This window comes from Capricornis sumatraensis, chromosome 23, assembly GCF_032405125.1.
Source record: "Capricornis sumatraensis isolate serow.1 chromosome 23, serow.2, whole genome shotgun sequence".
Taxonomy (NCBI): Eukaryota; Metazoa; Chordata; class Mammalia; order Artiodactyla; family Bovidae; genus Capricornis; species Capricornis sumatraensis.
The window spans coordinates 13,311,228-13,326,464 of NC_091091.1; the positions used below are offsets into that span (position 1 = coordinate 13,311,228).

At 42.3% G+C, this 15,237-nt stretch overlaps 1 protein-coding gene across 1 annotated transcript in view; it reads right to left on the reverse strand.

Annotated features, from left to right (window-relative positions):
- The window catches only part of HTR7 (5-hydroxytryptamine receptor 7), a 98,961-nt gene that overhangs the window by 73,717 nt on the left and 10,007 nt on the right, over nucleotides 1–15,237 (reverse strand). The window lies entirely within an intron of this gene.

Genomic DNA, 15,237 nt, shown 5'->3' on the forward strand with positions numbered 1-15,237 from the left:
GACAAGACTGAGCATCTGAGCGCAGACATCAAAAAAAAAGAAAGTTTACCCAGGATAATAACGAGTGTATGACATGAAGTCATGTGCTTTAACGAGTGCTCAAAAAATGGGACGTGCTCTTGCTGTGTCTCCCCACTTTTCCTTAAGCAGCGCAAGAAGGAATATTTGCTAATGGACATCTTCCTTTTCTGCAGCGGCTTCAGGACCTGAGTACAATCCTGCTCAAAGCAAAACGGGTTCTTCATAGGGCTTCTCAATGCAGATACCATTAGAATCACCTGGGGGCTTGTAAAAGGTGTGCTGCTTACACGGCACCTTCAGGCAGATGTTCTGATTTGATTGGCCTGGGTTGGGGCCCAGGTAGAAGTCGCGATAAAACGACTGGTATGAACATAAAGAAACTGAACTCCCATTCATTGGTTTTGGGAGTGTACAGGAAACATCTTAGTTCAATAGTTTCTTCGGTTCAGTTCAGTTCAGTTCAGTCGCTAAGTCATGTCCGACTCTTTGCGACCCCATGAATCACAGCACGCCAGGCCTCAATAGTTCCTTAGAAAGTTAAATATGTTTAACTCTGACTGTAATTCCACTCATAGTTATCTACCCAAGAAAAATAAAATCAATGTCCACATAAGGACTTACCACTATTTATAGTAGCAAAAAAAAAAAAAAAAGTGGGAATATTCCAGATGTCCTTCACTGTTGAGTGAATAAACAAAACACAGTATATACATAAAATAGAATACTGTTCTGCAAATACGTGTGTATGTGTGTGTGTATAAAAGGAATGAGCTACAGATACATACTACAGGATAAACGAACCTCAAAAATATATTATGCCAAGTGAAACAAGCACAAAAGAAGGTACAAAAGACCACATACTGTATGATTCTATTTACATGAAATTTTTTTTTTAAAAAAGGCAAATCTATGGATCCTGAAAGCGGAAGACTAGTTGTCTAGGAGTGGCAAATGGGAAATAAGGGCATATGGAATTTGGAGATGCACTGAAAATTTTCCAGAACTGGATTGAGGGGATATATTCCCAACTCCATACATTCACTTAAAATCACTGATCTGTGTACTTACATCGGGTAAATTTTATAGTATGTAAAGTGTCCTTCCCTAAAGCTGTTAAACAATAACAATGACAAGACGAAACAAAAACCACCATGGAAATACATGTTCCTTCCATTCCCTCCCAGAAGATCTCTCCTCCTCCCTTTTCATTAATACTGCTTCTGTCTCCACTATGGCAATGAGACATGCCTACGGCTGCGGACCCAAGTCAATAGGGATCTGCTGGGTTTGGGACCTTGTCTTTGAACAGTATACCCCGTTCCCCCATGAATTCTCCCAAATAGCCAATGATTTGTTGATCATTTTGAATCATAACCCTAAACTGCACCATTAAAGCTTAACCTGATATCTGGTTTCTACTTCTGCGGTCGACCCACTTTGAATTGTCCTCTTGGTTCCCATGCTCACTTTTGTCCTGGACGCTAGCTTTGGTTTAGCCTTATTCCTCAAAGCATACACCTGAAACAAGAACCCTCCACTCCATCCCAGATCCTTGGCAAAAATCCTGCTTTAGATCAGCACCAGCTAGTTTCCCACTACTTCTGGGGAGGAGCAGAGTTCAGACAGTATCTCACAAGCTAAAAGGAATATTCCAGGAAATCCTCCTTCAAAAAACCCCTTTTATATAAATGTCAAAACATTTTTCAAACCCAGATTTAGTAGTCATTGTACTTCTAGTATCAGTTGACTGAAAAAATTCAGAACGACACAAAGGTATGATAGCTTAAATGCACTTAAGTAAATTTGCATTTATTAATCATAACGACATCTACATTAATCGGGAAGGAAAATTTGCTATTTTAAAAAATAGGGAAGCACTCCAGCTAGTTCTGCATTCTGAGAAAGGGAAGAATTCACTTCTGGGGGAAAACGTCACTGTTTTGCTTAGAATGACAGAGCCCCTAGGTCATGAAAGGGAAGGCTCTAGGCTAAACTGATGAGAGAGAAGTTAAAGAAAAATAAATTGTTCTACCTAATAAAATAATACAGCTATTTTAAGCTGTTCCTAGGTAGCTTAAGAGAGTGATAGACTTTCAATTTTGTTTTTGTTGTTGGGGCTGGTGGGCAAATAGGGAAGGAAACACTCCCAACACATTGAAAGAGATGTTGGGGGAGAAAAAGTTGATGAGAAGCGGAAATGAGCTTGAATTCAGACCACTCATTTGGAGCAAGAACCTGGAGGCTGATACAACAACTCGACCAACAAAAGGGGATGCAGTTCCTGACCATTTTCTTGAGTTATTTCTTTAGAATCATAAGAACTACAAGTGATTTCACAGATACTGGGCGAAGATCCCAAGCATCTAAACCAGGAGATGCAAGGATCAAAAGTCAACAGAGGCCCCACGGTCCTGCCATAGGTTTCATAGGGTCACAAAGAGCCAGACACGACTGAACAACTTTCACTTCAGTTCCCTTGATGGTAAGAACCTGATTCCCTGCCATATTGCTTTGTGGATGTTATAAGCTGATGCCTTTCTTAAAAGAACAAAGAGTGTTTACCCTGAAAGACATTAATTACGCTGAACACAAACCGTCTGCCTACACTGCTTGTAAATTTGTAACCAGATAAACACAGAAGCCCATTCGTGACTTGTTTCATTCTAGAGCACCCAAGGTAAGACAAGAGTCATAGCTGAGAAGTTGCCCAAGTACAGCTGAGCAATGACGTGGGTCAAAGTCATCACAGGAAGATGTGAGCCAGCAAAACCGCCCTATTAACAAAGGAAACAAATAAATAACTTCCTCAACTTACGTTCTGCCAGTCACTGTCTTTTGTCACTGGAGTCACTAGACAAGAAGTCAGCCCAGTGTGCCTTCCAAGTTCTGCTTCTGCCACTTAGTCAGTTTCTTCAACAGACACTTTCTCCGTGCTTCAGTTTTCTCTTTATAGAATGTAATGGTTTAACTACATCATCTCTAGAATCCTCTGTCAATCACTAATCAGCAAGATACAGACTGTACACTCAAATTAGGATAATTCAAGGAGACTATTTACAGAGGAACGGGCAGGAGGTAGGGAAAGCACAAAGGACAGAGAAGCCACAGGAGAATAATCGCCATCTCAGGAACAGGCAGGAAGAAGGAGCCAGTTACAGGACAGAAGGAAGGAGTCGGTAGCAAGGGCCACCATGAGATGAGCAGCGACTCCCCATCACAGGGTACAGTCAGTGCCAGGTGACCACCCTGCCGGAAGGGCTGGATCTCCCTTTCATGTCCTTCACTGGACTTGCTGTTGGCTGAACCCAACCAGGAGCCAAAGAGCACATCCGTTTTCCAGGGAAGGAACAGGCTGGAAGAGGACAGAGAGTAAGACCTGGAGATGGGAACCAGCACAGGCTCTTTGAAGTTTTAACACTCGCTGATTCTGTTTGTCTGGCACTTTGAGGGGACAACTTGACCTCGTTTGACCACTGACACGCCAAACCTGGACCTCCTGGGCAGTCAGGAATGGGTACAGAGCAACATTCCCAAGGTCAGCCCCGATCCTATCCCTGTACAGAATATTTCCAGGTCCTGATATCATGCTCCTAGGTGAACCCTGAAGGTCCAGACATGTTATTTGATTTTCATCTTTAGAAGAGAATACATAATCTAAAAGGAACAGGCCATATTTGCCATCTACTTAAGATGACATAAGAGTTAAGATACCAATGGTGAAATCACATCAAATCAAACCCAAGTTTGATTCCAGGTTCTGATTCTGCGTAACTCGATTAAACTCTCTAAGCTTCTCCTTGTTTGTAAAATGGGGATAACAGAACCTAGCATGTGATTGGGAAGATTCAGAGATGGTCAGCCTGTAGCACAGGGCCTGAGTGATACAAGGCAACCTTTAATCCTTCACTGGGTATTTATCTAACAGCGTTTCTTGGGCAGTTGTTAATGACTATTACCTGAGTTATTTTCCTCCTCCTTCCTTCTGACTCTGAAGGACTCCTTCAAATGACTTTCTAGGGTTCCCAAAATGCCAACAATCAATCACAGATTTTTCCTGAGGCTACACATTAAACGAATTTGTTTGAAGAGTTATCACCTCAGACAAGACAAAATGAATAGCGTTCAGAGGAAAAATTGTTCATTTTGAAATCATAAATCTTACACGTTGAAAATAAAATCAAACCCAAAGAAGATATAAATCAATCATCACATAATACCATTGAAAAATATAAGTTAGAAAAAGGAAACTTGGATTCTATCAAAGGGATTCATTTTGTCCAGTGCCTTTAATGACTATATAATCCTATTTTTGAAAACCTTGGGGGACTTGGGCAATTATCTATAGAAACACAAAGATAACATAAGGATGGATAAAAGATCACTGGACAACAGAATGTGACAATACAAAATATCACGAGTACAGCAAGCATCAGGTTTTAGATATCTAGCTGGGGCGTAGACAAGAAATAACTAAAGAGAATATTCCTGACACAAAAGCCAAGATTCAAAGACATCACAGTTGAGCTGTACATGCTCATCTGGCCCATCCACACTTCCAGGCTGTGTTCTTAGTCCTGGGCACTGGAAGAGGCTGACGGTGAGCAAATCCTATTAGTCTTCCAGATACTGCTTTCTGGTTTTGGAGTATCCAAGGTCTACTGGGGAGGTAGACTCACAAACAACCATCCAGAAAACATGATGGACATGCTGCCATAACACGAATCAACATGGGAACATCAATCCAGAGGGAAGGAGAGTCAAAGTACTAATGGCTTTCTGTAAGTTCGCTTTGGCTGTCCAACAAACTAATCTAAAACACTATGGTTTAAACACTAGCCATTCATCCAGCTAAATATTTGGTGGGTCAATGGGCCTGCTCTGGGTCAGGCAAGTCCGGTTCATCTCAAGTGGGTTATCTTATGTCTGTGTTCAGGTGATAGGTCTGCAGGTGCCTGAATAGTTTTGCATGACTTCATTCACCTGACTGGTAACTGGCAGTCAGGGAACTCGGAGGCCTAAGCCATGGGTCTCTCGTCATCCAGACGGGGCTCCTTCACATAGGTTCCCAAAAGCAGCAAAAAAAAAAAGGCGAATTCCAAGTCTCTGTGCACATCACGTTTGCTGAAGTCCCATCAGCCAAAGCAAAAAAGAAGATCAAGCCGAAAGTCAGTGTGGGAAGGGCTGTACAGACAGGCTTGAAAGGCACAGAGCATTGGGAAGAACTGGGAGCCATTTTTATAATCTATCCCAAGGCTACCCACAGCGACATTTGAGGGGAATGTAACAGTCTCCAAGGAATTCACCAGGGGAGGAGCCATTCCCTGGAAGAAGAATCAAAACAGGAACCAGCATGGAAACGGGAAAATGAGCCACAGACCCACCAAAACTGGATTAAGAGAGGTTCTGAAGGCAAGGTTAGACTTCATCACTTGATTTCTTTCTTGAGGAAGTTTATTTGAAATATTCATGGCGGTAGTGGATCCCATCGTACTGTCTCCAGTGTCTAGTCTTGTCCCTGGGGCTTGGTAGCTAACCCACTAAGGCTGCTGGGGATATTTACACAATATACTCTGCAGGCAAAAACCCCATTACCTGACAATCCTTACAGGGAGACCTTAAAGAAAAAACAACCTGGAAAAGAAATCCACAGCATTTTTGTAAGTCACGAGAAGCAGAACTGTGCCTTCAAAGACATAGAAAAAATGCTCCTGGTAGCTATAATGAGGTCCCCACTCAAGGGAGTAAGGAAACAAGACCCACCAAAGCAGAACTGACTCACAAATCATGTGGCTTCTATGTCCCTCTTTCATTTTCCCTCCCTGTTTCATATTTAATGTCTTAAACAGTCACAGATAGTCTCAATGTGTGTGTCTTAAATGACACAAATATTCAATTTTCCCCGGCTTCATTCATTTATCGATTCACTTATCCAGCAAATATTTATTAAGACCTTTCACATATCAACAGAAGCTGGGAGCAGACAGAGATTTAAAAAAAAAAAAAGATGTCTCTGTCTTCAAGAATGTAACATTTGGTGTGTGGTGGACAGAGAAATACAATCAACTACATTTCAGCCTGGTGATCATAGAGAAGGCAGCTCAGAGTGGTAAGGGAGAGTCTAGGAGGGGCATCTAAGCCAGACCAAGGTGTCAGGGACAGCCTCCTAGAAACCAGGCCATGTTAGCTTTGTCATGAAGAATACTTGGGAAATAAGCAGAAAAGAGGAGGGCATTCCAGGCAAAGGAAATAGAATGCACTGAGACATCAAAACAGAGGAAGACATGGTATCCTGGAGAAAACGGAAGCAGCCCCAAGGCTTCCTGTGATACATAGGAGGTACAAAGAGAAAGGGCAAAAGCAGCTAGGATGTTATCCGAGGAGAGATGGTGCATCACAAATGCTCCCCTCCCCATTATCTAAAACCTTATATAAGGTACCAGTTATTATCCTTCCTGATGACCCACTGAGCACAACTTAGCATGACTGAATTCAAGTCCCTGACTTGCCTCAAGCAGCATCTGAACTAAATCATGGAACTGACTTTGGCCCCAATTTCTGTCATCCTTGGACAGGTGCGCAGGCAGGCTGGCATTCCCTGAAGCCTCACCAAGATCCCATATAGACTCTTCCGGAAGCAAAGTTGATTTACTTTTTCCTTTTAGGATGAAAGAGGAGAGTCAGAAAAGTCAGCAGTGAACCTTCCCATTCAAACAACTCTCCAATCCCAGAGAGCTGCCCTGAGTGGCTCATAGAACTCAATTCTCTAGCACATTAATATTATTAATATTAACATTACTAATATTAACAATAATAACTGCTCTCAATCAGTGGGTATTTTATGTAAGTCAAGCCCTTGGCTAAACCTTCATGTATATAATCCCATTTATACCTCACATTAACTCCATGGAGATATTTCTATCATACATGAGAAATGAGGTTTAGAAATAAGGTCTAGCAACTCACAAGCCTCCCTATCCAGTACCAACTCCTAAAGCTTGCTCTAACTTATGGCCATCGAGCTAGTGATGCCATGTAACCATTGCATCCTTGTCGTCCCCTTCTCCTCCTGCCTTCAATCTTTCCCAGCATCAGGGTCTTTCCCAACAAGTCAGTTCTTTGCATCAGGTGGCCAAAGTATTGGGCTTTCAGCTTCAACATCAGTCCTTCCAATGAATATTCAGGACTGATTTCCTTTAGAATGAACTGGTTGGATCTCCTTGCTGTCCAAGGGAATCTCAAGAGTCTTCTCCAACACCACAGTTCAAAAGCATCAATTCTTCAGTGCTCAGCTTTCTTATAGTCCAACTCTCACACCCATACATGACGACTGGAAAAACCAGAGCTTTGACTAGATGGATCTTTCTTGGCAAGGTCACAGTTAAGACCTCTGTTGGCAAGGTCACAGTTAGGAGTTACAGAAATGGAATGTGGCTTCTGACTCTGGCCCTTCCCCAGTCCAATGGAAATCCTGATCTAAACAACCAGCATCGCTGACCTTTCCTAACCCAAGCTCCCCTACTCTACTCCCAAGTTTAGCAGACTCATTTATTCATTCAAGGCTATTTTTGCATTCCCACTAGTGTACGTGAGCCTGCAGAAGATGAATCAGACACAGTCTTGAGCCTAAAGTGTTTCTACTCTAGTAGGATATTCATTAAATCCATTGATCCATTCATTCAATTAATATGGCTAAGCACCCACTGTGTGCCAGAAACTCTGTAAGCACTAAGAAAAACAGAATTTAAGACATGCACATAAATAATTATCATAAGGGTCACTGCAGCAGATACAGAGTTGAAATGGAGGTTTCCTGACTCTAAAAGCTAACCTTCTTCAAAGAGCTGATTCTAGTCATTGCCTCTACTTCCTTCTTCTCAATCTCTCTTCACTCCGCTCCCTGTGGGCTTCCATACCACTTTTTCACTGAAGCCCCTCTTCTTAGGATCACCAGTGACTTCAAGGTCACCCGATTGACTGGCCATTTTCCTAGTCTTATCTTGCAACTGTTTTTGACACAATTGATATTCTGTCTTTGTCAAAACATGTTTCCCTTAATTTCCATGATGGCACTCTCCAGATGTTCCTATTTCACTGACCGCGTCCATGTTTTAAACTGCGCTGGCCCTTTCTCTTCTCTTTACCTCTAAATGCTTTACTTCCCTAAGAATTAGCAGCTGGACCCCACCCTATGGCTTTATACATCATTTCCAATGATGCCCAAATTTGTATCTCCAGTCCTACTTCTCTCTGGAATCCTAGACTCTTATATCCAAATGTCTATTGATACCAAACTTGCCATTCAAAACAGAACTCTTGGAAATGCAAATCAAAACTACAGTGACATATCACTTCACACCAGTCAGAATGGCCATCATTAAAAAGTCTACAAATAACAAATGCTGGAAAGGGTGTGGAGAAAAGCGAATCCTCTTCCCTGTTGGTTTGGAATGTAAATTGGTGCACCTACTATGGATAACATACATATAGAGATTCCTCAAAAAAACTAAAAATAAAGTTGCCATATGATCCAGTAATCCCACTCCAGGGTACAGATCTGGGCAAAATTATAATACAAAAACATTATAATACAAAATTATAATACAAAACAATACAAAATTATAATACAAAATTATAATACAAAAACAATACTGTTCACAACAGCCAAGACATGGAAACAACCTGAATGTCCATCAGCAGATGACTGGGTAAAGAAGATGTGGTTTATACAGACAATGGAATGATACTCAGCCATAAAAAAGAAGGAAATAATGCCATCCACAGCAACATGGATGGACCTAGAGATTATCCCACTAAGTGAAGTCACAAAGAGAAAGACAAATACGAAATGACATCACTTACATGAGTAACCTAAAATAGGGCACAAATGAACTTATCTAGGAAACAGACATGAAGAAGAGACCTATGGTTGCCAAGTGTAGGAGGAGAGAAGGACTAGGGGTTTAGGGTTAGCTAGATACAAACTAGTATATTTAGAATGGATAAACAACAAGGTCCTTGTGTACAGCATGGGGAACTATATTTAACATCCTGTGATAAAGCATAATGGAAAAGAATATGAAAAAGTGTGTGTGTGTGTGTGTGTGTGTGTGTGTGTGTGTGGCTATAACCAAATCACTTTACTGTACAGCAGAAATTAATACAACATTGTAAATCAACGATACATCCATAAAATAACATGCATCACAACTATATAAAATGAAACAAATAAATAAATAATAGAATTCTTGATTTTTACCACCAGTTCTGCAACGCTCTTATTTGGTCAACAGCATAACCATCAACTGAGCTGCTTGAGCCCAAAGCACAAGGTCATCTTTTATCCTTCTCTATCATCTAATCCCTCAGTCTGTTGGGTTATTCATGTCCAACTCTTTGCAACCCCATGGACTCAGCACGCCAGGTTCCCTGTCCTTCACTATTTCCTGAAGTTTGCTCAAACCCATGTCCATTGATGCCATCTGACTATCTCATCCTCTGTTGCCCTCTTCTCTTCCGGCTCTCAATCTTTCCCAGCATCAAGGTGTTTTCCAATGAGCCATCTCTTTGCAGCAGGTGGCCAAAGTATTGTAGCTTCAGCTTCAGCATCAGTCCTTCCAATGAATATTCAGGATTGGTTTCCTTTAGGATTGACTGGTATGATCTCTTTGCTGTCCAAGGGACTCTCAAGAGTCTTCTCCAGCACCACCATTCAGAAGCATGGATTCTTTGGCACTCAGCCTTCTTTATGGTCAGACTCTCACATCTATACATGACTACTGGAAAAATCATAGCTTTGACTACAAGGACCTTTGTTGGCAAAGTGATCCCTCAGTTAGTCCTGTCAATGTACAGCCCAGATGTATCTCAAATCCTTCCACTTTTCTCCAACTTCACTCTTCTAATCTTCTTTTATCTTAACAATTACAGAAGCTTTCCCAATGGTCTTCCAACTTTCTCTCTCACTCCTCTCCATTTCATTCTCCACAAAGTAACCACAAGGAACGATTAAGACTATAAAGCAGATCATGTCACCCAAGATTTCAAACTCTTCAAGGGTCTACTTTATTTAGAATAAAATCCACTCTCTTTACCTGTCCCAAACCTCAATACGACTGTGACCACTGGTCCACTGTCATCTCCTTCTGGGCTTTCCCTTGAACTCTACTCCAGTCACACTGGCCCAGGGCCTTTGCACCAGCTGCTGCCTTTGCCTAAAATGTTCTTCCTCCTGACCTCACAGCAAGATCCATCACATTACTTTACACCTCAATGTGTATGTCGCCTCCTCAGGATCACCCACTCTAAAACATCATTCTGTTTTAATTTTCATCTGGCACTTATCACTAATGAATCCGTGTGCATGTGTGTATGAGGCTTTTTTAGTTTATCTGTTCCTTATCTATTTATTATTACTCAAATATAAAATTCAAGACAGCAAAGGCCTCATCTGCTTTATTTAGGATAAACAAGAGAAACCAATGAAGACTAAGTAATCAATAAATACTGAAGATGTGAATAAGATGAATCCCCTAGGATTCCCTTAACTTAAAAAGAGGGCAATTTTTCTATGTTAAGAAATTGCTATCAGAAGACTATCCCCTTGGTGACCCCGAAAGGAAGCCAGAGTGGTAGAAACCTGCAGTATTCAGAAAACTGTCAACTGTGAAACTGTGAGGCAATCTATTTCTCAAAATAGGAGATTCTGCAAAGACTTCTCTTGAGAATATCAGAGACGTCTTCAAACCAAATGTATAGAATATACATTTCCCCAAAATAAAATTCTGAAATATTCAGGCAGCTGGGCCGGATTGATGATAGATGGCTTAAAGCATGCCATTTAAATCTCCGCATATCTGACTATAAATATTGATAGCCCCCGTGAGGTGGATGGTTCTGCCTGACGTTCCAGATAAAAGAACCATTTGGAAGGAAGAAAGCTTTCCAGCTGCCTCCCTTTGACAGAGTGGGAAATATTATCAGAATGCCCAGAAATACAGAATTTGAATCAGAACAGAGGCCAGGATGAAAGTGAGAATACAAACTGGCTAAACAGGCAAAAATAAAGCTCCCCAAATAGATGCACTGGAGATGCTCCCCCGAAGGCCCACAGCTGCTCAGCCCCCAGGGGCTGGCATCCTGTACTTCAATAGGCAACATCAGAAGCATGAGCACGTAGGTCTGACCTCACAGCCCTCGTTTTGCAGCAGTCTTGACAAGAATTCTTCAGGCACAGAGAGGATGCTCAAAACAGACCACAGAGTGCTGGGGGTTTTATCGATGGAAGTGCTCAAACCACCCAATTGTTTGCAACCAGAAGCTATGTGATTCACCATACCACACAGGGACTGACTGAAAAGCAATATGTACAACCTAACTTTTTAAAGGTACAAATGTTCTGGTATGTGAAAAAAATAACTTATGCTCAACTAGATAACCTCTTGAGGACGAGGCTGTGTCTTTATACACCTTTGTATCCGACAGTACTTAAATACCCAGTAGGCAAACAACAACATATTTTGACTGAGCTAATGCAACCCAGAGGGAAAGCCATAGGTGTCAGGCATGAAGGTGGTACCCAAGGCGGGGAGCACAATAACTGATGGCTATAGAATCAGTTGCTTAGTAAATAAACATCACCCCCACCATCTCTTCTATCCTGCTTGCCCATGTACCCTCTACCTGTCACCTCCCCTCCCTCTCTTCTTCTCTCTCTCCATCCATATCAACCCCCACTTACCTACCCCCTTTTTTACCCTCCCCCTTTACACACACACACATACATACTTGGCCTGTTTGTTAGGGCCTCTTGCTCAGATTCCAACTTAAATCTTTGAAGGAAAGTGCTAGTTGCTTCAACAGTGTCTGACTCTTTGTGACCCCATGGACTATAGCCCACCAGGCTCTTCTGTCCATGGGATTCTCCAGGAAAGAATATTGGAGTGGGCTGCCATTCCCTTCTCCAGGGGATCTTCCTGATTTAGGGATAAAACACAGGTCTCCTGCATTGCAGGCAGGTTCTTTACCATCTGAGCCACAAAATAGATCTTAATATTCCATAATACTCCACAGTGACCTCACCTTAACTGTAACCCAAAAGCTAATGGATCCACTGGAGTGGGGGAATGTCCTGGATCAATACTAGAGGAAAATGTGCCAGAACACATCTGGTCACTGTCCCTGTCTGAGCAGCAGGAGAAAATACCTTCTATCACTTGGCATGTTCAGAAAGCCAATACCCCTCTGCGCCTCAAAAGAGGGGGACTCACCCCTAGCCGAATGGGATTCACTGCTTTCCTCCTATATGCTCTTGGGCGAGTTACTTCACCTCTCTCAGCTTCCCTTTCCTCATCCGGCAGGAGCAGCGGGCATGAGAGTGCCCACAGAGTGGTCATGGGAATGAAATGAGTTGTACCACGTTAAGCTCTTGGCACTGGGCCTGGCACATAGTATGTGCTCAATAAATGATTCTATAGCCATCAGTTATTGTGCTCCCCGCCTTGGGTACCACCTTCATGCCTGACACCTATGGCTTTCCCTCTGGGTTGCATTAGCTCCGTCAAAATATGTTTTATTCATTGAAATAGAAAGAGTCTGGGGTTTTTGTTTCCTTGTGCCTGCCTTTTCACCCTGCCTCATGGCTCAGCAATGGTGATAATAAAAAGCTGACTCCTGGGCTCTAAGCTGCTCAATTTTTTGCATCACTAGGGCTTTGTTTATGTCAGTGTTCTGCACATGTGTGGAGAGTAGAAAGTGACTCACCAGTTTACTATGCCTTAATGGGATGACCCCTCAGGACTGTCCAGTTGCCTCCACACTGCTTCTGTTTCATCACACAATCTCCCAACCCTAATTTGGTTTCCAAAAGAACTGCCCCAAGAGGAATATTTCATAAGAAGCTGGAGAATAAGAAGGCAAGGCCAGACATTTGGGAATCAGAGGTACCCACCTTCCCTCTCCTCCTTCCTTCCTCCCTCAGTCAAGCCATATGGATTAACTGAACACCTACTATGTGCGAAGTATTATGCTGGGGGCGGGGCGCACAGTCTTCAACAAGAGAGACCTTGGTCCTGACATGTCTGCTGTATGGACAATCCCGCAAATCATGAATCCACTACAGTTAATTTAAAACCGGTAATTACAGACCAAGGTGAGTGCAAGGAAGAAAAACTGCAGGGAGTTATAAGACTAAGATAGTCTGGGGATTCTCAGAATGCTTCCATGAGGCAATAACATCTAGTCAAGGACCTGTCTGAAGAGTGACAAGAATTAACTCACCCAAGAGGCACATAAGAGTGTCAGGGGGTGGGGTGGGGAATAGGCAATAAAAAGACTTGCGAAGTCCCTGAACAGCAAAATGTCAAGGAAGCGAAAGAAGCTCAGAGTTGCCAGAATATGGGGGGAAGAGAGACAGGGGAAAGGAGAGAGATGATCTATAAGACAGAGAATTGAATTGAATCAAACCAAATATTGGGTAGAAGTCGGCAAACTCCAGCAGCATTAAATCTGGTCCCCGCCTGTTTTTGTATACCAGCCCCCATCAGCTAAGAATGCTTTCATATGTTTTAATAGTTGAAAAAATAAAAAGGATAATATTTAATAACATTGTGAAAATCATATGAAATTCTAATTGCAGGAGCCATAAATAAAGTTTTATTGGAAAACAGCCATGCCTGCTCATTTACATACAGTCTACAGCTGCTTTGACGCTACAGAGGCAGAGCTGGGTAGTTGCAACAGAGACCATATGGTACACAAGCCCAAAATATTTACTATCTAGCCCTTTACTGAAAAAAAAAAAATGCCAAGCCCTGATCTAGTAAGATACTCAGAAATCAGATTACAAAATCTTTTTCAATTATATTAAAAATTTAGCATCTTATCCCCAAAGCAGGGGAACTCATGAACCCACTAAAGAGTTTGAAGAGGAGAACAGCATAATTCAGTAGTGCCCAAACCTGTCTGCACACTGGACTAACCTAGGAAGCTTCCAAAATATAATGCGTAGGTTTTGCCCCCAGTATTGTACATCAGCTGGGTTTGTGTATGGCCTTGGTATGGGTTTTGGAATTTTTTGGAAGATTCCAAGGTGATTCTGATGTGCAGGTAACTTTGGGAACCATGGATAAAATCACATCTACATTTTTATAAGATCACCCTAACTCAGGGCTTCTCCCTCTGGCTGGATACACATTAGAATCACCTGAGGGATATTTTCAAACACACTGATGCCCAGGCCCACTCCACATCAGGATCTGTAGAGACGGGCTCCGAACACTGATATATTTTAATTGCCCTGATGATTCTAACATACAGCCAGGGTTACACACTTTGTTATCAATGTGTGGCAAGAGTAGATACAGGGAGAGTCCTGGGAGGCTACTTCAAGGGGCCCAAGTTAAAGATGACAGAGACTTAGGTTGAGTTTCTGGTCCTGGGGGTGGGGAGAAGAAAAGTGAAGGGACAGTCAGTAGGATCTGGTGATGGGCTGGTGACAGTGAGCAGTTGGATGGGAAGTTTCAAAGGTGATACCTAAATGTCTAGCAAAGAAAATGGGTGCAGCCTACTGCCATTTACTGGGATGGGAACCTTGTAAGAACATTAGCTCTATTATTCTGACATCTTGTTGAAAGAGAGGAGACCTACGATGGAGTTAAGTCAGACTGAGGCTATAAAGGAGGCTGGGGTCATATTACAAAAGGCCTTGACTGCTATACTCACAATAGCCTCCTCGTTCGGCAAGCAATGGCTACAATGCAGTAAAGGAACACATAAGGGCTTTTGATTCAGTTGGTGTTCTTGCCCTATACAGTGTGTATGTTTCCTCAGCTTCCGCATCTACAAAATGGGATTTGAAATGTTCATACTCCGTCTCCTCTACCTTTGGCCAGCAGACCTCAATGACAGCAGAGGCCTCAGTAAACACCCTTACAAAGGTGTTATGAAGATTAAATGAGATATTATGTGTAAAGTCTCTATGAATTTATGTAGCACAGAAGGCCCATGCTCCTAAATGTCCATTCCAAGATGAATGGATAAAGAAGATATGGTACACAGATACAATACAATACTGTGCCGTGTTGTGCTTAGTCGATTCAGTCATATTCAACTCTTTGCGACCCCATGGACTGTAGCCCACCAGCTCCTCTGTCCATGGGGATTCTCCAGGCAAGAATACTGGAGTGCGTTGCCATGCCCTCCTCCAGGGGATGTTCCCAA